Below are 27,184 nucleotides of genomic sequence, written 5' to 3' on the forward strand. Positions count from 1 at the left end.
TGCCAATTATGACCTAGTCATCCCATGTGATTTGGTCACATTACATGTATGGAAATATGGTAGGCCATATTTCATCCTTACTAGTAGGGGTGAGTAAAATTCGATTCGATTCGAAAAACTCGATAAAATTTTCAAATTTTGAATTAAATAGTTCGAGTTATTTGAGTTAATCAAGTTATTTGGGTCAATTCGAATAAAAAAATAAGTTTTTCTGTTTAACTCGAATGTGAATTACACAATTCGAGTTATCCGAAAATCTGAATAAGAAAAGGCAAAACTACGTCATTTTGATAAATGTTTACCTTTTCTAAAGTTAAAAGTCAAAACCATTAAGTTAAAAGGTAAAACTATGTTGTTTTGATAAATGTTTACTAATTAAGTTAAAAGGTAAAACCATTATATTGTTTATGTTGTTAAATAATTTTATACTTCGTTTCCTAGTTACATAATCGGTTCATGTAAGCGCAACATTGAGTACAAATAATAGGATTCGTTAACTCGACTCGACTTGACTAGAAATTTTTTGACTCGATTCGATCTGATTCGAAAAAATTCAAATTGAGTTCGATTGCTAAAATAGGATTCATCAACTCGACTAACTCAAAATTTTTTGACTCGATCCGACTCGACTCGATCGAATGCTCACCCCTACTCACTAGCACAATTGAATATAAACATGCACAAATTTATAGGTCATAACCTACATCAAAATAAGCCAATTCCCATGGCCATATAAAGTGAACATGTATAGCTTTACGAGCCTTCATATTGGCAAATCAAATGACACATATATCAAAATAAACAAATGCCCTATACATGCCATTGATCAAAATAAAAGTATCTATATACCAAAGCTAGACAATATGATAGTGTGTTGAATCTCCGACAGTTTTTCAATCTTTACGAGTCCTCGAGCTCTGTAAGACAGGGAAAAGAGAGGGGTAAGCATTTACATGCTTAGTAAGCCCAAATAACTGGAAAGTAAACTTATCGATTAATTAGCATGCAACCATATTAGAAAATAAGACCAACAAGCACGGAATGGTTTCCCTATCACATGCACTAAATCAACAAGATAGTCACATAACAATGCACCATGTAATTTGTCTTAGATGAACTCATCATCCAACAATTTCATTTTTACATATCATGTTAATCCCGTTGAGTCTCTCGAAAATCTCGATGGATTTTCCATTTACCGTCAAGTCATAAGAGCGATCATCTCATGTACGCACTCCCGCAAACCTCACATCTTACGGCGGGATTACCAGTCCAGGCTAAATCCCCCGTAATATCAACTCATAGGGTGATGTCGAGATTACCAGTCTAGGCTAAATCCTTTGTAGCAACAAAACCCGTAATGAGCTCGGATCTGAATTACCAGTCCAGGTTAAATTCAGACCCTAATCAGATTACTTGTCCGGGCTAAATCCATTATGCACACATATTCTTCGGGAGGCTCGATCACTCAAGAAACACCAGTCCAGGCTAGATCCTTTCTATATTTGAGATCAACAGATTATCCGTCCGGGCTAAATCCTTTTTCTACAACACATGCAGGATCTCAAGTCATGTAAGTCATGGTTTATCCATCGAATTTCCCTTTTTACTTCAACTGTGACATTTATCATCATGTCATTATTATTAACATATTTCATGGATTTTCATGCCATTATTATAACCAAATATCATGGACTTATAACACATGTAATTAGACATATTAATAGTTTACTTAAAATTCGAACTTACCTGATATCCGTTTCGGTTTTACGTCTCGGTTATTTTGAAACCTTTCGTTTTCCTCGATCGACTTTCGGAATTTGTTCTTCGGGGTCTATAACAATAAAAATGAATTATCAATATCTCACATTATTCTTTTCAACCCTAAATTTTACCCCCGGACAAAATGATCGTTTTGCCCTTAACTTTTCACATTATTTATGATTTAGTCCCAAGGCTTGTATAATGAAATGCATAAATTTTCTACATTTCCCAAGCCTAGCCAAATGTTATTTTCTCTTATAGAAGCCCATATTTTTCCATTATTTTATATTTTTACCACATATTTTACACCTTTTGCAAAAAGGTCCTTTTAGGGGTTTTTCTTGAAAATCACCTAGAAAAAAGATGTTTAACACACATTCAACTTTCATATTCCTCCTTAAAACATCAAAGAATAAACATGTCACACATGGGTCACTTTTCAAACATGAACCCTAACTTAAAATATGGGTAGAAATGGAGAGAGTAAGCTACCGGGATTTCAAAAATACAAAGAACATTAAAAAGGGGCTTGGGAGCACTTACTTTTGAGTTTGAAAATGTTGAAAACCCTAGATATGGAGGGCTTGAGAATTTCAGTTGGATGAGGGAGAAGAATGGCTAATTTTTTCCTTCGCTTTCCCATTTTATTTCATTAATTAGCCAAATGACCAAAATGCCTTTAAGCCTTTTCTTTAAAATTTCATCCATTCATGTCCATTATTGTCCAAAAACTCAGAAATTGGAAAAATTTATCTTTAAGACCTTCTAATTAATAATCTAAAGCAATTTCATACAAATTTCTTCTAGAATCCAATTTTTATAATTTATTCAATTTGGTCATTATTTTCCAATTGGACACCTTACTCATAAAATTTCTTCATGAAACTTTATCACATGATTATATTCTCATATTCTAGACCTTATAATATTCATAAAAAAAATATTTCAACGTCGAATTTGTGGTCCCGAAATCACTGTTCCGACTAGGCCCTATTTCAAGATGTTACAAGTATCTTCATCTTTTTGACAATTTTTTTCCAATTACATTCTCCTTCCTATCATTATCAACTACCAAGTTATAAATATTACCATCAATGGTACATTTGATTTGGAAATACTGGTCACAGTAGGTTATCTTTCTTTTTCTGAGACTAGCAACATCTTTCAAAAAACATAAATCTAGCTCAAAATCTTTGCCATCACTCTCACCTTCAAGCCTACATGTCATTTTCTCTCCCTCTTTATATTCTTATCTCTCTACTATATTGATACTCTTTTTTTAGGCAATCACTATAAGGATGTCCAATTTAATTGCAACAGAAGCATTTTCCCATGGTTGGCTTGGTATATAAATTTGTTTATGTGCTTTTGGGTACCCTGCACTAGCTTTTTGTTGTCTTTTTTTATCATCGACATGTTTCTCTACTTGTTTTTGTGCATTATAGATGGATGTGTTCTTGTATGTCACCATTTGTGCATATTGGAGGTGATTTTTCTTAGTCAAATTTGCCTTTTACTCTTGCACCATCATTATTGCCTTTAACACCATATTTCGTGCTTTAACAATATTTGCCAACATTTGCACAACAATATTGTCTTAGGTTACAAGCCTTAGCCTATTAAGGTATTGGTATACCTATTGGCTATTGGACTCCTTCAAATGTGTTTTTGCAAGCTTCACGAACTCCATAGTGTAGTTGTGCACCAATCTATTTCCTTTGGTACACCATTGATATTGCAATAATAAATATTGCTCATAATTCATGTATAAAAATGGAGCCTTGAGAAATTGCTTCATTTTGCACCAATTCGCTCCATATGCTACTAATCTTGCCATTAATATTACAGGAATAGATATTGCTCATAATTCATGGATGCAAATCTAGTATCTTATAAATATTCTCACCAAGCTAAGGCTACTCCCTTTAATCCGTATGCTACTAATCTCACCCTTCTCTCCTAAGAATCTTCATACAGTAAAAAAAAATCCATCTACTTCTATAAGTTAGTCCATAAAACCCTCTATATTCAAATTACCATCAACGTTAGGAAAATCTACCCTTAGGCTAAATATATCATCTCGGGAATACCATTGGACAAGTTTCCTCACCCTATGTTAACCATGTCGAGATATCCTTCTTCATCCTCTGAATCTTGCACATTAGCTTGTTGCTGAAATTAAGGGTGAACGTTCAATCGAATCGAGTAAAAAAAATTCAAGTTAATCGAATTAACGAGTCCTATTTTATCAAATCCTAACTCGATTTGAAATTTTTTCGAATCGAGTCAAGTCATATTGAGTAAAATTGTTCCGAGTTAAATTAAAAAATTAATCATATCAAATTAAAATATTGTTACAGTATAACTAATTTCATATTAGAGCACATAAATTTGAAACCATATATATTTAAAAGTTTTTTCAAAGAAAAAATAAGAAGATAACTTAGTATGATAAACATGAATCATTAATTAACTTATTTAGCCCCAAAATTATTATTTTAGAAAAAATTTAACTTTTTAACTTTCTTTATATATTGTCGAAACCATTTTCTAAATCGAGTTTTGGAAAATGGGAATCGATTTTAAAAAACGAAAACGGGAGTCGCCACCAATCTTTTTAGGTGTGATTGGATCACCTTTAAAACATTTTGTTTTAAAATCATTAGTTTTGGTCCACGGAATAAAAGAACGGGTTCGGGAGTTGGTGACGTACGAGGAAGGATTAGCACCCTCGTAATGCCCAAAAATTGGTACCTAATTGATTATCAAATGTCTTTAATGTTGGAAATTTAAAAAATTTTAAGATGTAATCCTCTTTAAAATTCTTTGATTTTGAAAATTTGAGTTCACTCGTATCAAAACATTGACACTAAGTTAACATTTTGGAAATCCCTATCTCGAAACGACAAATCGCCACATCCAATAAGTTAGGACACAACGCTTTGAAATTCCAAGACAGTTGCTCGTATTTCAAAATCTTAAAAACTTAGAATGGTACTTGACTATTCGAACTTAACGAGGAAAGTTGCAACCCAATAAGTTAGGGTACTACTTTTCGAAATTTCCAAACACCAAGCATTGCCTTTATATTTTTTCGAAAATTTTTGGAGCCTTGTCTTTTTAAAGATGATGTATGGAGAAGTGTACTATATTATAAATCATAATAATATATTATTGTACTAGGTAAATAAAAAAATGAATACTACGATAAAAAGAATAATATATATAAAGCAAAAAGAATGCAAACAAAGATATATGTATAGCATGTATTGAAAATGAATAAACAAAGTATATAAACATATGGAATAATATTTAAATGATGCATGATATAAAAACATAATCAAATAATGTATGGTATACCAATAGAAGAAATATAGTGTCAATTTGCATATAATTATAATAAAAATAAACTTAACACATACATGATACATACAATATAAAACATATAAAAAAAGTAATTGATTGCTAACAAAATATACATACAATTAAAAACAAGACGTTTCATAACCATTTTAAAATAGTATATAATATATAATATAATAACATAGTAACAAGAATAAAAGAATAATAATTATATAATAATATATTGGTTTGAAAGTATGTAAGAGATTTCATAATATAACAATATTAATTTAAAATGAAATAATATATAGTGAATAAATATAAAAAATGAAATGTGCATATAATGTGAGTTAAAAATATAATTTAATAATAATAATTTACATTTTTAAAATAATTTATATAATATAAACATAAATAATATAATTTGTGATACATGATATATATAAAAAACAATAACATAAAAATAAAACATAATAAAGATTATATAATAAAATGTAATATAAACATATAAGAAAAATAATAGATATAATATAAAGTAACATATAAAACAATATATATATAATTAATAAATATAATATATGTGAAAATATAATAATATATAAAGAAATGTAAAATAATATTTAAGAAAAATAATACATAATAAGTAATAATCATATATAATTAAAATAATACTTATAATAAAATAATTTTATAATATATAATATAAAAGTAAAATTAAAATAAAGCAAATAATAATATATATATAGAATAATAAATATAGGACTAAATTTAGAGTTTAACAAAATTACAAGGCGAATTTCAAAGAAACAAAACTGAATTGAGGCCCTATTTAGAACGCTCGTAAAATTAGAGGGACTCACTGGGCAAAATACCCTATTCCCAAAACGGCCACGTTTCTCATAATATAATTTAACAACTGTCAGGGCCTAATTAAAACTAAAATAAAATAATAGGGCCAAATCATAAATGAAATAAAGTTTAATTGTAAACGCAAAAGGGGTAGGAGGACCGATTGGGAAATTAACCAAATTTTAAAAAATGCGCGGATCCTCCCTGGGTAATCGGGTCAACACGCGGATCCTGGGGGTCGCAGAACGACGCCGTTTCGTTCAAGCTATATAAGCTACCTTCTCAGCTTAAAATTCATTTGAACCCCAATTTTAAAAAAAACTAAAAAAATTCTCTCTGAAAGAGAGAGGAAGGGAGCTCCGGTTCTGGCCTTCGTACGCCACGCGCCGGTCCACGCGCCGCCCTAAGGGCCACTATATATAAAGATCGGAGGGTTTAAAAATCCTCGTCTCTCAAGATCCAAAACAGGTAGTTCTTCTCCTTTTCAAATCCCTTAGTATTTTGCTAAACAGTTCATATATATGGGCAAAAAAATAGAGAACAAGTCACTCGATTATCACCTTTGAAACTGTTTGTATTCGTTTTTATTTCTGTATCTGTGTCCTCGTTATAAGGGTTACAAAGGCTTTTTTTATAGCCTACTGATTTGTTACATAAGGAAAGAAATCTCTGATTTCCTGTATCTTTGACTGATGTGCTGTGATTTCCTTGCCATTTTCTACTCTGCTTTTTCGCGTATCTGCTGTTTGTTTCCTTTTCTTGCAGGCAATCGAGCGAGGGATCCAATAGTGACTATGCTGGTGTAGACGCGTGCACTGATCACGGTGCTGATGGAGCCTTGGTGATGGTCATGACGTAATTTGGGGCCAGACCAAGGGACGATCGATGATCGGGGCGTTGATGAGCATTAAAGCCCCTTGGGACAACTCATTAAACAGTGGCCTCGATTTGGGGGTTACCAGACACTCCCCGAAGCTTTCAGAAATGTTTGCGGCGCCACAGCATTCAGGAAACCCTAGGGTTTCCCTGTTTCTCTTAAGTCTGTTGGGCCTTTTGGGCTGTTTTGTTTTGGGTCAAGGTCTGTAATGTAATGGGTTAGGTCTGACTTAGGCTAGCAGGGATAATGAGTCTGATGGGCTGCTGGGTGTAACGAGTCTTATTTGGGTTTGGGTTTAGCTTAGGGGTATTAGGTATTGTTTTGGCTATTGGGTTATACCCGGATATGGGTTTTTGTATTTGGGCTTTGGGTAGTAACAGTAGGCCTGGACTTTCAATGGACTTTTTAATAAATGTTTATTTATTTATCTAATTTTTTCTTTATTTAAACCCGGTCAAATTTGGGCTATTACAGCTGCCCCTCTTTGCTTATTACTGTGTAACAGGAATCAAGCAAAGACTCATAGAAAGACCCAAATTTGATTGGTTCTATGATCTTCAATCTGCTTTCCGCTGAACATAGAGACACTGATTCTGCTTCTTCGATTTGTAAGGATGTCAAATCATCTTGAGTCTGTTTGAGAACATTTGAGAGTCATATCTGCAATGTCCTCGATTTGTTCCTCGTAAGCACAAGGATGCCAAACCATCTTGAGTCTGTTTGAGAACATTTGAGAGTCATATCTGTCTGCAATGTCCTCGATTTGTTCCTTGTAAGCACAAGGATGCCAAACCATCTTGAGTCTGTTTGAGAACATTTGAGAGTCAAATCTGCTATGTCTTCGATTTGTTTCCTGTAAACACAAGAATACCAAATCATTTTGGATCTGCTTCAGTATAAACATCTGAAGGTTAGATCTGTACACAAGAATACCAAATCATCTTGGATCTGCTTCAGTATAAACATCTGAAGGTTAGATCTGCTATCTTTGAGAACGTCTGAGAGTCAAATCTGCTATGTCCTTGATTTGTTCCTTGTAAACACAAGAATATCAAATCATCTTGGATCTGCTTCAGTATAATCATCTGAAGGTTAGATCTGCTATCTTTGAGAACGTCTGAGAGTCAAATCTGCTATGTCTCGACTTGTTTCTTGTAAACACAAGAATACCAAATCATCTTGGATCTGCTTCAACATAAATGTCTGAAGTCTAGATCTGTTGTCTTCAATTTATTTCCCATAATCATAGGGCTGCCATGTTGAAATCTTTGATCTTCATGACCTGTAAGATGAGTATGTGCCTATGCCTAAATATGCTATGATTGAAATGAGTCGAATGCCCTTAACATGTTATGATGCAAAGTGCTGTGAATATGACCCCTATCTCAGGTGTCATTATTCATTCCTTCATTTCTCATTCTTAAAAATTTATTCTTACTCAGCTTGTAAGCCTTCCTCCAATGCTATGATCTACTGAGGATGTCTGTAAGAATTGAATCATCCATTTCTTTTGAACTGGAAGAAAGAAATCCCTCGAGTTCTTTTATTCCTTACTTACGTGAATTTCTCGAACAATTGTCCTGTTTTAGTTTCTTGTATTATCTAGAAATTCCAAAGTAATGTGCAAAACTTCGTTTGTGAAAATATTTTAGTTCATCTATTATTATTTTAATGAAACATACTTTAAAAATATCGAGAGATGAGTAAATCTTTGAGAATAATTGGATTCGAATTATTAACAGTACAAAGGAAATAAGTCTGATAGCATATCTTTAAGAAGAAATAGAATCTAAAGATAGCAGACAGGATAAAAATCAGATGCTCTAAATATCGCCGCTTGAGCATCTATACATTAGCCCCCCGAAGCCCCTTTTCTTGTTCGATATGTGTTTAAAAGATCCAAAGTACTTTGTTGATGCCCCAATGTACACTGTGCCTCACTCTCTGTCAAGTCAAATATAGCAAGGTTGCTGTGTGCCCTTCAAAATTTGAGCTGCCCTTTCGGGTTTTCAACTGAAAATCCCTTTGGTCACAAGGTGCCCTTTGTGGGTTTTCACCTTGGCCTCTCCATTTTTTTTTAAATTCAAGGCGCCCTTTGCGGGTTTTCACCTTGGATTCTTTTCACTTTTAGACAAAGTACTTTTTGATTGAGTCTGAGTTCACCGGATTGGGTAGGCTCTTTCCATCCATTTCTGTCAAAATCAATGCACCACCAGAAAAAGCCTTCTTCACGACGTATGGCCCTTCCCAATTTGGCATCCATTTTCCTCTAAAGTCCTTCTGAATGGGGAGGATTTTCTTTAGCACAAGGTCCCCTTCATGGAATTCCCTTGGACAAACCTTTTTATCATAAGCTCGCATCATACGCTTCTGGTACATCTGACCATGTCGGATAGCCTTCAGCCTCTTTTCCTCAATCAAGTTTAGCTGGTCATATCGAGACTGAACCCATTCAGCTTCATCTAACTTTATCTCTGTTAAAATTTGGAGAGAAGGTATTTCCAATTCAATAGGTAAAACTGCTTCCATCCCGTAAACTAATGAGAACGGAGTTGCCCCAGTAGAAGTTCTAACAGATGTTCGATAAGCCAAGAGTGCAAACGGTAGCTTTTCATGCCAATCCTTATAAGTCACAGTCATCTTTCCCACTATTTTCTTAATGTTCTTATTGGCAGCCTCCACTGCCCCATTCATCTTTGGACGATAGGGTGAAGAGTTGTGATGTTTGATTTTGAACTGGTCGCAAACCTCTGATATCATTTTGTTGTTCAAATTCAATGCATTGTCGGACATGATCCTCTCAGGCATTCCATACCGACAAATGATTTCCTTCTTCAAAAATTGACTTACAGCTGACTTGGTAACATTTGCGTAAGAAGCAGCCTCTACCCATTTTGTAAAGTAGTCAATAACTACGAAAATAAACCGATGTCCATTCGAAGCTTTCGACGATATTGGTCCGATGACATCCATGCCTCACATGGAAAATGGCCATGGAGACGCCATGACATGTAAATGTGAGGGCGGTATATGAATTTTGTCCCCATAAATCTGACACTTATGGCATTTTTTGGCATAATTGATACAGTCTCCTTCCATAGTGGCCCAGTAATAGCCAAACCTCATGATTTGTCTTGCCATCGTGAACCCATTTGCATGCGTACCACATACACCTTCATGGACCTCTTCTAGAATTAGCTTGTCTTCCACAACATCGACACATCTCAAAAGTACTTGGTATTTCCTTCTCTTGTACAGAACATCCCCGTCCAAAACATAGTCACAAGCTAATCTTCTCAGGGTTCGTTTGTCATTTTCGGATGCCTGTGCTGGATATTTACGATCTCTTACATATCGCAATATATCCTGATACCAAGGATTGTCATCCTTTTCTTCCTCTTCAAGGTTACAACAGCTAGCTGGAAATTCATAGACACTCATTTGAATTGGTCTCATCACCTCCTCTTTGTTTGCCTTAATCATTGAAGCCAAGGTTGCTAAAGCATCTGCCATCTGATTCTCATCTCGTAGGAGATAGTTGAAGGTGATGTCATCAAACTCTCTTAGTAACCCTAAAACTACCATTCGATAATTGATCAATTTAGGGTCTCTTGTCTCCCATTCACCTCTTAGCTGATAGATTACCAACGCAGAATCTCCATATACTTCTAGGGTTTTTATGCCTCTTTCTATGGCTGCTTGGAGCCCCATGATGCATGCTTCGTATTCAGCCATATTATTTGTGCAGTTAAAATCCAACTTGCACGTGAACGGCTAATGGTCACCATTCGGGGATACCAAGACTGCCCCAATTCCATTTCCGACTGCATTAGAAGCCCCATCAAAATTTAGCTTCCATGGGGAATCTTCAGTTGCTGCTATACACATTAGCTCCTCATTCGAAAAATTAAAATTCAATGGCTCGTAATCCTCCAAAGCTTTACTGGCCAAGAAGTCTGCCACCGCACTTCCTTTAATAGCCTTCTGACTTACATAGACTATATCGAATTCTGAAAGCAAAATTTGCCATCTCGCCATTCTTTCATTTAGAGCCGTTGATTCTATCATGTATTTTAATGGATCTAATTTTGAGATGAGCCAAGTAGTATGGTATAGCATGTACTGTCTTAACCTCCGTGTGGTCCAAATCAACGCACAGCACAACTTTTCGATTGACGAATATCTCATTTCACAGTCAGTGAATTTCTTACTGAGATAATAAATTGCCTTTTCCTTTTTCCCTAACCCGTCATGCTGACCAAGCACACATCCCATAGAATTGCTGAACACTGACAAGTATAGTATTAACGGTTTATCTGGACTAGGCGGAGATAACACTGGAGTATTCAACAAATACTGCTTGACTTTCTCAAAATCATTCTGGCATTCTTCATCCCAAGCACCTTGATTGTGCTTTCTGAGGAGACGAAAGATAGGATCACATTTCTCAGTCAATTGTGAAATGAACCGAGCAATGTAATTCAACCTTCCTAGGAATCATCGAACTTCTTTTTGAGTACATGGTGGAGGCAACTCCCGTATGGCTCTGACCTTGTCTGAGTCAATTTCGATTCCCTTTTCACTGACTACGAAGCCTAATAACTTCCCTGATCTGGCTCTAAAGGTGCACTTTGCTGGATTGAGCTTCAACTGAAATTTTCTCAATCTTAAGAATAATCCTCTCAAGACCTCAATGTGTTCTTTTTCTGTTCGCGACTTGGCGATCATATCATCAATGTATACCTCAATATCCTTATGCATCATGTCGTGAAACAAGTTTACCATGGCTCGTTGGTATGTTGCCCCTGCGTTCTTCAACCCAAACGGCATTACTTTATAACAAAAGGTGCCCCACAATGTTATGAAAGTAGTTTTATCCATATCCTCTGGATGCATCTTTATCTGATTGTATCCTGAGAAGCCATCCATGAAGGAGAACAACGAATATCCCGCTGTGTTGTCTACTAAAGTGTCGATGTGTGGCAGAGGAAAATTATCCTTTGGGCTTGCTTTGTTTAGATCTCCGTAATCAACGCAAATTTGTACCTTCCCGTCTTTCTTAGGGACTGGTACAATATTAGCTACCCATTCAGAGTACTTCACTTCCTGCAGAAATCCTGCATCAAACTGCTTCTTGACCTCATCTTTTATTTTCAGGACAATGTCTGGCCGCATCCTTCGCAACTTCTGTTGGACCGGTCTACATTCTTGTCTTATCGGAAGACGATGTACTACAATGTCAGTACTCAATCTGGGCATATCCTGATAAGACCATGCAAAGATATCCTTGAATTCCTAAAGCAATTCAATCAAGCTACGCCTTGTGTCATTAGCGATCAGTGTTCCAATTTTCACCTCATTCCCTTCCTCTAGGGCTATATTCTCTATTGCCTCTTTTCCATGTGGCATAATTTGTTTCTCCTCCTGTTTTACCATTCTTAATAGATCGAGAGATACGTCACAATCTTGAACATCTTCAAAATCCTGAGACTCCTCTAAACACATGTCTTGCTCACAAGAGAAATCAGAAGTGGTAGTATTAGCACTCATATCATTGATATCTAGAGACCTGTGAGGGGTATGAAAGAATATACAAAGAATGAATGAATTTGAGAATGATCGTTTATGTGCCATGAATAAAAGAATAAGAATTGTTAGAATTTAAAGGAATATTGGTTGATAAAAATGGGACAATACTCTTTTAAATTGGTAAAAGTTATGTTTTATTTGAATAATAATAGATGAACATAAGCCTATTTTCGCAAATGTAATCTTACTACTCCTAGGCCCTAGAGTAATAAACATGTTTCGAGAATTACTCTGAAAAATTTCTAAAGATTACAGGAAGATCCTCCGCAGTCCAATTGTTCAGAGAGCTCCCCGGTTCGTAAGGGTGAATACCCTCAAGGTTTTCTTGTCCAAACCACTCATTATATACAACATTGATTTGATAACTCTCTTCTACTAGCAACCCTCCTGACTTAAAGGTTTTGGATATAGGTGGGAATGTCATCAGTTCCCACTCTACTTCTCCTCCGTTCAAACGCGCCTTCCTTCTTGCTTGACGCTTTTCCATCTCTTATCTCTTTTGTTTATGGTCTGGCTTAAAACCCAAACCAAAACGATCCTTCTTCTCCGTCAATCTTGGGACTTGAATCCCTCCTTGCAACTGTTTTCCTAGTCCTTTTCCTGGCAATGCCCCTTCCCCATCATTATTTGCAGGGCCATCCTTGTTGCTCTAGACATCTTGGGAACCGGTACCTCGCTTCCCTCCGAAATGAAGGTAGCATTAACAATTTCCAAGGAACGAAAAGAACACTCAATAGCCTCCTCATTTGTCTCCATATAAGGAGGCTTACTAGTGATGGCTGCTATGATGTCCTCCTCTGCATTGATGGTTATCAAGAGTCCATCTGTCACCAACTTCAATTTTTGGTGTAGTGAAGAAGGCACCGCTCCTGCCGAGTGTATCCATGGCCTCCCCAACAAACAATTATAGGAAGGCTTAATATCCATTACCAGGAAGTCAACTTCATACGTATTTGGTCCAATCTCCAGAGGGATGTCAATTCGTCCCATTACTTTCCTTTCAGTTCCGTCAAAGGTTCTTACCACATTATGACACGTCTTCATGTGCGAGCTGTCAATGGGTAATCTGTTCAATGTGGATAATGGTAGGACGTTCAAAGCAGACCTATTATCAGCGAGTACACTTGGAAGCGTGTATTTTTTGCAACGAGTGGTGATGTGCAAAGCCTTAGTTGACCCTATGCCCCCAAGTGGAATTTCATCATCATTGAAGTAGATGAAATTATCAGCATTAATGTTATTTATCAACCGGTTCAACTTATTGACAGATATATCATGAGTGACATATTTCTCGTTGAGTACCTTCAACAACGCTTCTCGATGCACTTCAGAGCTTAGCAGTAAGGCTAAAACCGATATGTTCGCTGGTTGCTTACGCAACTGCTCGACCATACTGTACTCACTATGCTTAAGAAACTTTAGAAATTCCTTAGCTTCCTCCTCCCTCACTGGCTCGTTAATAGGTACTTCACTCTTTTTCTCAATTTCAGCATTCTTGGATTTTGTAGGCTCCACTCTGACGTCCCCTATATCATAACGCTTCCCACTTCGCGTATGGGAACCTTCCTCTTGTACACCTTTAGATGCGCTGGCTATGTTTCCTTCTCCTGGCACCGTCACGCTACAGTCATAACTCCATGGTACTTTCTTGCTATCGTTGTAAGGGAAAGGAGTAGGTGTATGGATAATAACCTTGGGCACTGCTGGTGCCCCTATTTCATTATTCCCTGGCAAGGAGATAATGATCATTGGTCTGCTGGTTCTTTGCTGTTCATTTTCCAGCACACATACTTGCTTTTCACTAGAGCTACCTTCATAAACCTGTAGCTCTTTGTTGTCTATGAAGCCTTGCACTAAGGCCTTGAATTCCTCGCCATCTGCACGGAACTCACCGTAGTCTCACATTCTTTCTTTCGTATTTTTAGAGGTCAACATACCTCTCTTCATTATCTCCTCCCAGATTACCCTCATAGGCATCCTTATCTCATCAACATTTTCCTTTTCCCTTTTTTCACCGGCTTCACCAATGGTATTTACTCCTTGATTGTCATGGTTCAGCAAAGGATTCTCAGTATTTGGGGTACTCTCAAATTTCAAAACCCCATTCTTGATCAACCTCTCTACGGCTTTCTTGAATCCAGTACAATTCTCGATTGAATGCCCTGATATTCCAGCATGATACTCACATTTGGCATTTGCATCATACCATTTAGGATACGGAGGTTGTAATGGTTTTAAATGGAAAGGGGCTATAGCATGCGCATCATATAGATTTTGATAGAGCTCCCTATACGTCACAGGTACAGGTGTAAATTGCATCCTCTCATGCCTAGTGTTGGATTCCTGCTTTTGAGAGTCTTGTTGCCCAACTGTGGCTACTATGGGCTGGCTAACTATGACTGCTTTTGAATTAAAACCACTTGTACTGTTTACCTCATTGTCTTTTCTTCTTGGGGCTGATCTTTTGACTCCTTCCCCCTCAATTCTTCCTCCTTTTATGGTATTCTCTATCATTTCTCTTGCCATAACTATGTCCGCAAAACTTTTAGTAGTGCTTCCAATCATATGAGTAATAAATGGGGCTTTCAAAGTATTAATGAATAACATAGTGGTCTCCTTCTCCAACAGTGGTGGTTGAACCTGCATTGCTACCTCTCTCTACCTCTGTGCATATTGCCTAAAATTCTCATTAGGCTTCTTCTCCATGTTTTGCAGGGTAATCCTGTCAGGGGTCATGTTTGTTACATGATTGTACTGTTGCATGAAGGCTTGTGCAAGATCCCTCCATGAACTTATTCTAGCCCGGATCAACTGATTGTACCATCTGGCTGCCGCACTTATCAAACTATCTTGAAAACAATGGATCAACAGCTGATCATTGCTTATATACCCCGTCATCCTTCTGCAAAACATTGTGATGTGGGCCTCTGGGCAAGTAGTGCCATTGTACTTTTCAAATTCTGGCATTTTGAATTTGTGAGGTAACACTAGGTTTGGGACCAGACTTAAGTCCTTGGCATCAAACCCATGATTATTGCCAGTTCCTTCCAAAGCCTTGAATTTTTCTTCTAACCATCTGCAGCGTTCATCCAATTGCCTTGCAACTTCGGCCTTCAAATCCTCCTTTTCCACCATATCTAGATCGGAAACAAGAGGATTAGTAAGATTATCACCCATATTAAGTCCTGAACCAATCGGGAAATTCACATGGACACCAGCATCAATTGGCCCGTGCTGAGGCCTCATAGTAGTAGATGGCCTTCTAGGAGGTGCCTCAGTTTGCAATGATACATGCGGCGGTGTAAAACCTGGAGGAGAACCCTCATTATCCTCTTCAGTGATGACCATAGGAGCCTTTCCTTTATCAGTGGCCCTCAGTAACTGAGCCATTTCGGCCACTATATTCCTCTGAGCTTCCATTATTTGCTCCCTTATCTCATTCTGCATCTTAGCCAACTGCTCTTGCAACTGGTCTTGCATATCCTTTTGCAACTGCTCAAACCTTTGATCCATGTTCTTAGTTTTAGTACGAGTGCCGTAAGGATGTGTAATTTCCAGTTTTCTTTTCTACCTTTATAAAGAAAACTTTAACTAATTAGGGTCTTTCTATAACCTTGAATGCATATGACATGATGTAATGCAAATGTATGAATGTAACAAAGACATCTATCTCGATTCAATCTCATTTAGAAATTTATTTAGAAAAAGAATATCTTTACATATAAATGGACTACAAGTACGCTTTCGCCCTAATGCCCAAAGTTTTAACTCTATCTAATAAAAGGGCTAACTCTCTTCCTATGTCTGATGATGACCCATACATCATACTCAATACATCGGCTCGTACAGCCAAGTCTTGCACATATTCAGCAACCTCTCGGATCTGAGCTATGGCTTCTTCCATGACATGATCCCTTTCTCTAATCTGTCCTCTAGACTGATGAAGCTCTCCCTTTAGATAATCCCCTTGCGTCTCGAGTTGCTTGATCTGAAGTTTACCTTCCTGCAATGCTGCTTCCAAATCTTCAACTTTACTCTTTAGCTCTCTTAACTCGACCGTAGAATCATGGTTACGATACTAACGAAGGGATCTTCCAAGCTCAGTTACTTTAGACTTCAACCCTTTATTCTCTTCTTCTAATGCCAAATTCCTTGATTGCATCTCCTGAAACCTCTTCTCCCAGTACTCAGCTCTAGCCTTGCCTTCTTGGACCTCTTTCTGCAACTGATCTGAAGATCCTCCTACTTTCGCTCTTCTTAAGGATACCTGTGCCTTTTTGTAGTGTTCCTTCAAGTCATCTCTATCCTCCTCAATCTTCCTCTTTTCCTTTCTTTCTTTTTCGACCTCCATCTTCTGGACATCAATATCTAAACTCAAGTACATCTTTTCTTCTTCAAGCTTTGCTATCCTTTTCTCGAGCTCCAGATTTTTCCTCTCAAATTCTTACTTCATAATTTCTAACTCCGAGGGCATCACTTGTAAATATTCCTCCATCGGTCGAGCTCCTTCCATATTTGGCTCAGGAATGTTATCATTGATCCTTCTACCTCTCCATTCAACATATTCTGGAGTCGTAGCAGGGCCAATAGCTACTCTTTTCAACCGGCACGTCTTGTTCCAAGCGCTAGAGATCTCACCGACCCTTTTCTTGTAATTAGCTCCTCTATATACGAACTCACTTTGAGTTAGCCCATGAGTTGCTGGCACGAACTGCCTCAAACTGAATTGCCTTAACACGAGCAAGGGAACATAACCAATGGCACCCCAAATTCCCAAAAAAGGGACCCAATCGAAACTGCCGCAACGGTAAAGAATCTCACCAGGAATCATCCATGGAGCTCTCCACTCAACATCTTTTGATTGAAGATTTTGAAGTACTGCAATCCAATTCTCCTCTAGAACATCAACTCTCCTAATTGAAGCGACTATGTCCTTCAGCGGTGAGTAATTCTCGAAGAAAACCCGACAAACGACCTTATCTATCAACCAAAAATGACTATAGAACCAAGCTAGAAGCAATTGTGCACAACCAACAAACCTGCATGCGCCAGCTTTCCTACATGTGCCTAAGGACCTGAATGTCTCTGCCAATATTGCAGGGACAAAGGTGACCCTCTTACTGAGTCTATGGAAAATATCCGTGGTTGCCTCATCCACATATCCCAAAGCCCTAGGGAACACCATCAATCCGTACAAACTTAAGGCAAAAACATCTACCCTTTTTGCTTCATCAGGGTGTGTCAAAACCAGATCCTTCAAAGCAACCCATGAAATGCACTTGCACTCGCCCTTCTCTTTAATTCTGGCAGTAATCCACTGCTCGTTCATCCTCGTAATAGCCATCAATTTCTTCCAAAAGGTAGGGACATTAACAGCTCTAGAATAGATTCTATCTTCCTGGAACCTGGGACAACGTAACGAAGCAGTGTACTCCTCTACGGTAGGCACCAAATCTACCTCCCTGAAAGTAAAGCAACTGTACGCTGGATTCCAAAACTGAGTGAGGGCTCGGAACAAGTGCTTATCTATTTGAACATCGAGCAAGTAAGGTAAGTCTCCGTAATTACCGTAGAATAACTATTTAGTCTCGTTGCCCCATTGATCCCAAATCTCCTTAACCTCTTGGAGATTATTCTGCGTAACACTGATGCGAGTATATCCTGACAGCTCTGACACATATCCCGCAGCTATACTATCTCCCTTTTCTAACTGAGTTTGCTCAGACCATCTATGGACGTTGGCGTTGCCCTCCACTCTATCAAGAAGTCCATTCTCCATAATAAAACTCTCTAATTTAGACACTGACCGTGAATCGATACCTTTGTAAATGCAAAATGTCATGCAAACAAAAGAAAAGAGATAGTCAGTTTCACATGATATCAATAAATCTCAACAATAATTTATAAGGGTCGTATCTAAAGTTTAACTCTAACAAAGTTGGGCTCTTACGATTTTTTTTCTATATGAGGTTGGTTCTAAAGTTTGAGGTACCTGAACCAGCAGATTCCTTGATCCTCACCCATTATAGGCTCATTTGAATCGAGTTCAGATCAGGGGAATACATTTCCCTATGGCTACACGGAAATGAAAATCTCACGAAACCATAGGTACGGATGTATCCCGAAAGTGATCCACTATCCTGCACGGAGGCGAAAACCTCACGAAGGCGTAGCTTCCCACTCCCACTTAAGGGTGTGACCACAACGGTCATGCAAATGCAATGCGTATTAGAATATAGCAACACATGCAAGAACACAAACACATGTAATGCAAAGAAGATTAAATTTTAAAATTTTTAATTTCCGACATTAAGACAAGAGATAATCAATTACAGGGCTTGACTCTCTTATTAGTCCCCAGTGGAGTCGCCAAGCTGTAGAAACCATTTTCTAAATTGAGTTTTGGAAAATGGGAATCGATTTTAAAAAACGAAAATGGGAGTCACCACCAATCTTTTTAGGTGTGATTGGATCACCTTTAAAACATTTTGTTTAAAATCATTAGTTTTGGTTCACGGAATAAAAGAACGGGTTTGGGAGTCGGTTATGTACGAGGAAGGATTAGCACCCTCGTAACGCCCAAAAATTGGTACCTAATTGATTATCAAATGTCTTTAATGTCGGAAATTTAAAAAATTTTAAGATGTAATCCTCTTTAAAATTCTTTGATTTTGAAAATTTGGGTTCACTCGTATCAAAACATTGACACTAAGTTAACATTTTGGAAATCCCTATCTCGAAATGACAAATCGTCACATCCAATAAGTTAGGACACAATGCTTTGAAATTCCAAGACAGTTGCTCGTATTTGAAAATCTTAAAAACTTAGAAGGGTACTTGACTATTCGAACTTAACGAGAAAAGTTGCAACCCAATAAGTTAGGGCACTACTTTTCGAAATTTCCAAACACCAAGCATTGCCTTTATATTTTTTCGAAAATTTTTGGAGCCTTGTCTTTTTAAAGATGATGTATGGAGAAGTGTACTATATTATAAATCATAATAATATATTATTGTACTAGGTAAATAAAAAAATGAATACTACGATAAAAAGAATAATATATATAAAGCAAAAAGAATGCAAACAAAGATATATGTATAGCATGTATTGAAAATGAATAAACAAAGTATATAAACATATGGAATAATATTTAAATGATGCATGATATAAAAACATAATCAAATAATGTATGGTATACCAATAGAAGAAATATAGTGTCAATTTGCATATAATTATAATAAAAATAAACTTAACACATACATGATACATACAATATAAAACATATAAAAAAAGTAATTGATTGCTAACAAAATATACATACAATTAAAAAACAAGACGTTTCATAACCATTTTAAAATAGTATATAATATATAATATAATAACATAGTAACAAGAATAAAAGAATAATAATTATATAATAATATATTGGTTTGAAAGTATGTAAGAGATTTCATAATATAACAATATTAATTTAAAATGAAATAATATATAGTGAATAAATATAAAAAATGAAATGTGCATATAATGTGAGTTAAAAATATAATTTAATAATAATAATTTACATTTTTAAAATAATATATATAATATAAACATAAATAATAATCTGTGATACATGATATATATAAAAAACAATAACATAAAAATAAAACATAATAAAGATTATATAATAAAATGTAATATAAACATATAAGAAAAATAATAGATATAATATAAAGTAACATATAAAACAATATATATATAATTAATAAATATAATATATGTGAAAATATAATAATATATAAAGAAATGTAAAATAATATTTAAGAAAAATAATACATAATAAGTAATAATCATATATAATTAAAATAATACTTATAATAAAATAATTTTATAATATATAATATAAAAGTAAAATTAAAATAAAGCAAATAATATATATATATAGAATAATAAATATAGGACTAAATTTAGAGTTTAACAAAATTACAAGGCGAATTTCAAAGAAACAAAACTGAATTGAGGCCCTATTTAGAACGCGCGTAAAATTAGAGGGACTCACTGGGCAAAATACCCTATTCCCAAAACGGCCACGTTTCTCAGAATATAATTTAACAACTGTCAGGGCCTAATTAAAACTAAAATAAAATAATAGGGCCAAATCATAAATGAAATAAAGTTTAATTGTAAACGCAAAAGGGGTAAGAGGACCGATTGGGAAATTAACCAAATTTTAAAAAATGCGCGGATCCTCCCTGGGTAATCGGGTCAACACGCGGATCCTGGGGGTCGCAGAACGACGCCGTTTCGTTCAAGCTATATAAGCTACCTTCTCAGCTTAAAATTCATTTGAACCCCAATTTTTTTAAAAAAACTAAAAAAATTCTCTCTGAAAGAGAGAGGAAGGGAGCTCCGGTTCTGGCCTTCGTACGCCACGCGCCGGTCCACGCGCCGCCCTAAGGGCCACTGTATATGAAGATCGGAGGGTTTAAAAATCCTCGTCTCTCAAGATCCAAAACAAGTAGTTCTTCTCCTTTTCAAATCCCTTAGTATTTTGCTAAACAGTTCATATATATGGGCAAAAAAATAGAGAACAAGTCACTCGATTATCACCTTTGAAACTGTTTGTATTCATTTTTTATTTCTGTATCTGTGTCCTCGTTATAAGGGTTACAAAGGCTTTTTTTATAGCCTACTGATTTGTTACATAAGGAAAGAAATCTCTGATTTCCTGTATCTTTGACTGATGTGCTGTGATTTCCTTGCCATTTTCTACTCTGCTTTTTCGCATATCTGCTGTTTGTTTCCTTTTCTTGCAGGCAATTGAGCGAGGGATCCGGCAGTGACCATGCTGGTGTAGACGCGTGCACTGATCACGGTGCTGATGGAGCATTGGTGATGGTCATAACGTAATTTGGGGCCAGACCAATGGACGACCGATGATCGGGGCGTTGATGAGCATTGAAGCCCCTTGGGACAACTCATTAAACAGTGGCCTCGATTTGGGGGTTACCAGACACTCCCCGAAGCTTTCAGAAATGTTTGCGGCGCCACAGCATTCAGGAAACCCTAGGGTTTCCCTGTTTCTCTTAAGTCTGTTGGGCCTTTTGGGCTGTTTTGTTTTGGGTCAAGGTCTGTAATGTAATGGATTAGGTCTGACTTAGGCTAGCAGGGATAATGAGTCTGATGGGCTGCTGGGTGTAACGGGTCTTATTTGGGTTTGGGTTTAGCTTAGGGGTATTAGGTATTGTTTTCGCTATTGGGTTATACCCGAATATGGGTTTTTGTATTTGGGCTTTGGGTAGCAACAGTAGGCCTGGACTTTCAATGGACTTTTTAATAAATGTTTATTTATTTATCTAATTTTTTCTTTATTTAAACCCGGTCAAATTTGGGCTATTACATATATTATTTAGAATTTTTTTAAAAAAGTTTATTATTATATAAGAATCATATAAATGTTATTTTTTATATAAAAATTTAATATTTATATAGATTCATTATCATAAATAATTTTTCATTATTATTTAATATAAAATTATTTTAATATATTTTAATATTTAAAATAAATATATAAAAAGGTTATATTAATTTATTATTTTTATTATATAAAATATAAAATTTTGAGTTTTATAATAATTTAATAATATATAATGTTTATAATATTAAAAATTATATGAATTTATTATAAATAAGTATCTATAAATAATAAAAAATAAATACAAATATAATTAATGAAAAACTGATTATTTATTAGTAAAATTATTCTTTAAGATAAATACAAATTTAATATATTTTATTATTTAACATAAAATATAATTATTTATTTTACATATATTATTAAATTATTTTATACTTTCACATCACGGCTACAGATGTCTTTAAATCTAAATATATATTTCATTATTAATTTTAATCACATTACTACAATATTCTATCATATTGCTACAATTATTAATCTCACTGTCACCATTATTATTAACCTCATCAAAAGTGAACACAGTCCCATTGAAAGAAAGCCTTAATCTAGCTTATTTCCATTGGTTAGCATAATACAAAATTGAACCATAGCCTCACCAGATTTCCTTCATTAAAACTTTGAACTGAGAAAAAAAAAGCCGATTGGTGAATTAGCAACACATTTCCTATTTTGAATATTATTGAAGTTTTAGGTAAAGTTGGTGGTTTCATTGCTAAATGCATGTCATTGTCATTTATAAGCAAGTTGGGTAAAAGGAAATGACTTTTCTTTTCGTAGTACTGTTCTTTGAATGTTACCTAAAAGTGTTGTTATAACAAGCTTTGTAAAAGGTCTTCATGTCGGTAATAAATAAAACATAATTGATTTGATAACTCCACAAATGATTGAATTTCTTGTATTTGTTTATGAACATAGTGTGTGTTTATAATATAACATCATTTTCAGTATAACTTATAGAATAAATCAGTGTAACTATGTTAATTAATTAGCTTAGACAAGGTATTCAATTTCGATCAAAGTCATTGACTTAAACATACATAAATTTTAATTATTTTTTTTAAAAATTATTTATTTTAATTAAGATAATTGTGTAATGTAGTCATTCCCGTTAAATATTTTGTTAACCACTAACGACACGTTTGGTTCACTATAATAGAATAGGGCTGTAATTGAATAGAGCTGTAATGGAATAGAGCTGTAATCAGTAATTTAATTGTTTGGTTGAATGGAATGGAATAGAGCTGTAATAGAATTCTTGTGTTTGGTTGAATGGAATAGATGTTGTAATAGTATAAGAAAAAAAACTTAAATGACCAAAGTACCCTTAGCAGAAATTTCGTTAGATAGAGGATTATTGTTATTATTATTAAATTTTAATAAAATTATTATTAAATATATTTTATTAAAAATAATAAATAATTTAACCATATTTTAACATAATTATTATTAAATATAATTTAATAATAAATACAATTTAATAACATTCTTAATTTAATTATTATATGAATTAAAAAATCATAATATATAATACTATAAAAATAATCTATAATCTACTTTATTATTTTTAAATTACAATGCATATTTAATGTGCTAAAATATCATTAGTGAAACAAATAATTTAATTATTCTACAATAAAAAACAAAATATTAGAAGTAATGATCTGGAATTTTGGTCAATGCACAATAGCGCTCATCCTCAGTTAAACCTTCTGCTATTATGTTGAATATAATTTTAAATCACATTCTTGAATGGTGACTAATCAACACCATTCATAACATTGGAATAAGGCATAAACATTAGAGGCAATGCATTTAATTTCATCTTCAACAATGATGTTGGTTGAGCTAACTATCCTTTTGGAGGAACCACTCAGATCGGGGAAGCCTTTAAGGATGAGAAGTTGCTGTGTTAAGGTAATAATCATATGTTTTCTATAATAAAGGTTCCTTGTTTCTTTTGCTGTAATAAAAACAAATATTATAGACTTTGGCTCAATAGTAATACCATTGAACTGGTGAGGTTAAGGTCATATCGATTTGATCACTTTTAACTTTTATTCATCGATATTAGCCATTAAATGGCAATCTCGAAGGGGATAGGTTTCTTTTATAGTACTACATACACTCCCAAATAAACTAAGTAAATTGGAGAGATTTGATTTGATATGATAATTTATCCTTGAAAAAATAGGTTAAACAAAAATCAGACATGTAGAAACATCAACTCGAGCTTCAAAATGATCGATTCCATTTCTATTCTACTGTTTACTTCTCCTAAGAATAGAAACCTGAATCAAGAAAAAAAAACAAGCATAAACAACAAATAGAGAGCACATAAATATTTTCATCTCTAATGGCTGTCAAAGCATTGCAAGAAATAAATGGAACTTCATAACCATACATAAATAATGCAATATCTTAACCACACCTTATAATTTGCTACATCAATGAATATACCATCTACTCCAAAAATATTTTTAATTGTAAGCATCATACCTTAGGCCTTTCCATGCCACTTCTAAAATATCCTATCCCAAAAGACAAGGATGAGCACGCAGTTGCAATTTCTATAGCTTTCAGTTTTGGAGGATTTCCTGGAACCTAAACCAATAAATTCACATATAAAAACTAATCTAATAAATGTAATTTTTTTTTCGAAAGATATATTGTGGTTTAATTGAAATCTCGCCCCGATAGGAGCACCTGCTTGCACGATTAAAATCCCAACACTTTTATCAGTATCAGCTTGATTACTATCTTGAGCAAAAAAAGCAAAGAACTTTCATGCAAGTAGAGGCAGGACCTGCCTGTGAGCTAAGCATGAAAATGACCTTATTAGTACCCCAAGTATTGCAAATTGCAATGAATCTAATGTATGTTTCAAAGGCAGCCAAAATTATTTACTTGTGTCCATTTCTCTTTTTAGCTTACCTTAAATATTCTAAATGGGATCAAATATGATAAATCTTCGAATTTAAGCAAATAATTTAAGATCGAACAAATTCAACTTCTATTATATGATTTATCACTTCTAGTTCTCACCAAGCATAGACCGCTACCGATTTCAACACCCATGCTCGGAATCAAGTAGACAATTAATGTTTCAAAAGATTGTATCCTATTATACTACTTTTGTATTAATAGAAAGAGATACAAGCACAGACAACCTAACTCAACAAGGTCCATTTAGGATAACTAAAACTTTCTTCATGTAAAGGGAACAAATTCCTGTTAGGCATATAAATCCAAAAGAATCTTATAGTGACGATGAGACACAACACTCCCGAGCTAAAAATCCTTTCATTAGGTGTTCTCCAGCATCGCTAAAACAACAACCAACTATGAAAGGAGCCCCAAAGGGTCCTTTTGAGGAGGCCCAACAGCCTGCACTATACATTGCTGCTAATCCCACACTACCAGAGACCTGTCACAATTGTGGGAAAAAGTGTCTCATAAATTATATAGCCTCAAAGAGGAATGAACTAAGAAATACAGTTTCATCCAATAATTATCACCTTCAGTGCAATACCACTGCTGGAGGCTTCTATGCTATATCTCATTCAGTGTCAACATAAATGACTCCCACAGTGTCCATGATATTGTCTTCTGATGGGCCGAGCATACATGATTGACCACCACTGTTGCCCTCCAAAGTATCACAAGTTTGAGCATGTGAGCCTGACATACAGATGCATAATTTCGGTTAAAAATATTGCCCAAGCTTATTGATATGAAATACATCTCCAAAATTATTTGAGGGGGCAATTCTTAAATGAAAATGATAAAAAATAAGTACATGCAGAAGAGACTCAAAGAAACATCACCAATTTTGTAAGCAGTCAAATATCGGTGAAATCAATACAATTCACACTACTAATTATAGATATACAGAGTATTCACTACTAAGAGAAAATCATGAATGCTGGTACAGATGCCAAGATTTTTGAAACAGTAAGCAATCAAATAACCCATCAAATAACTTATGATTCTCTAAGCATTAAGATTCAAAAATAAACAAAGCGTATTAGCACATATATAGAATTTCTCTTTAATTTAACTTCAAAGGTTTTCTCAACTGAAATGCTTTGTTCAGCTTACAATGTAACTAGCCCAACATTTTAGAATCAAAATTGAAAAATAAAATAAAATGAAGAAGCAAAGCAATAGCAAATTTACTAGTAAAACGATTTTCTCATCTCCCCTGCCTCTGTTTTCTTTTTCTTTTTCTTGCTCAAAAACTCTGTAACTGATTCAAAGCTCAAAATCCAAAAACCCTTCAACCCATTAACCACAAACAACAAATTCCAACCTGAAATTGAAATCCCTTACTATTGAGACAAGCAACCTGAAATCCCTTACAATAAACAGAAATGCCCAACAATTCGAATAAACCAAGCTTAGCTTTCTAACCTTAAATTGCCCTAAAATAATCGAATCAACCAATCGACCAATTTTTTTTCGAAAACTCGTTTTTTTCACAACCCCCTTCTAGTGAAATACAAACAGAAAAGCAAAGAGATGAAATTCTCACAATAGAGGTGAGATTGAGGGGAATAATAACCTTAGTTGTCTCAAATTGAGGAGAATAGCTAAACGAGAACTAGGAGACAGGGTTGGGGTGTAGTGTCTTAAGGTGTTTGCTGAGGGAAAGTGGAAAAGGGAAAGAATGGGAGGTTATGTTTTTTTTCTTATTCGGTGGAGGCTCTGTATTGCTATTCTTTAGATCAGGTGGGGAATGGCTATTACGGGAGGAGGCAAAATGGGAGATGAATGAAATTCTGTCGAATGGAGGATTCGGTGAACCAAACTAATGAATAGCTGCTTATCACCGAATCATCCAAGAATAGTTTGGCTATTCATGCCAACCAAACGTGCTGTAAGTAAGTTAGCAATTCGTATGTGAATGTGATCTCAAACCCCACATGTGCACAATTAGCAACTCTTTGCCACGCTAGCTTTTCTTCCATTCGAATAAGACAATTTAAACCCACGTGTACGATTCTTGATTCACTTGAGTTTCCCCACGATCTCTCTAGCACCCAACGTAGCATCCGTATCAACTACAGAACCAAATACAGAATCGAATCAAACATAGAATCAAAAATATTTTCTTTATTTTTAATAGGAAAGAAAATCTCTCTTAAATAGAAGCCAGTAGAATTTATTCTTAAAATAAATTTCCACTAATTTTTACCAAAATATCAATACTGAAAACTTTAGAGAAACTTGTGTTTTTCTCTTTCTGTTAATGTGAAAACGAAAATATCTTTTCAAATAGAAACTGATAGAATTATTATTCCGAAAA

General features: G+C 35.0%; 2 long non-coding RNA genes across 3 annotated transcripts; one reads left to right on the forward strand and one right to left on the reverse strand.

Annotated features, from left to right (window-relative positions):
- The first annotated feature begins 20,745 nt into the window (after positions 1-20,745).
- On the forward strand, positions 20,746-21,756 carry LOC107937125 (uncharacterized). Its single transcript, XR_005929981.1, has 2 exons — positions 20,746-20,919; positions 21,218-21,756. It is a non-coding gene; the product is annotated as an uncharacterized lncRNA (long non-coding RNA).
- Positions 21,757-23,915: 2,159 nt separating this feature from the next.
- Positions 23,916-26,811, reverse strand: LOC107937098 (uncharacterized). 2 transcript variants are annotated; one of them, XR_001694574.2, is made up of 4 exons: positions 26,441-26,811; positions 25,395-25,557; positions 24,376-25,303; positions 23,916-24,167 (listed from the first exon to the last, which is right to left on the reverse strand). It is a non-coding gene; the product is annotated as an uncharacterized lncRNA (long non-coding RNA). The 2 variants fall into 2 exon arrangements; XR_001694573.2 differs by having other exon boundaries at positions 23,916-25,303.
- Positions 26,812-27,184: the final 373 nt, after the last annotated feature.

This window comes from Gossypium hirsutum, chromosome A07 (assembly GCF_007990345.1).
Source record: "Gossypium hirsutum isolate 1008001.06 chromosome A07, Gossypium_hirsutum_v2.1, whole genome shotgun sequence".
Lineage (NCBI taxonomy): Eukaryota > Viridiplantae > Streptophyta > Magnoliopsida > Malvales > Malvaceae > Gossypium > Gossypium hirsutum.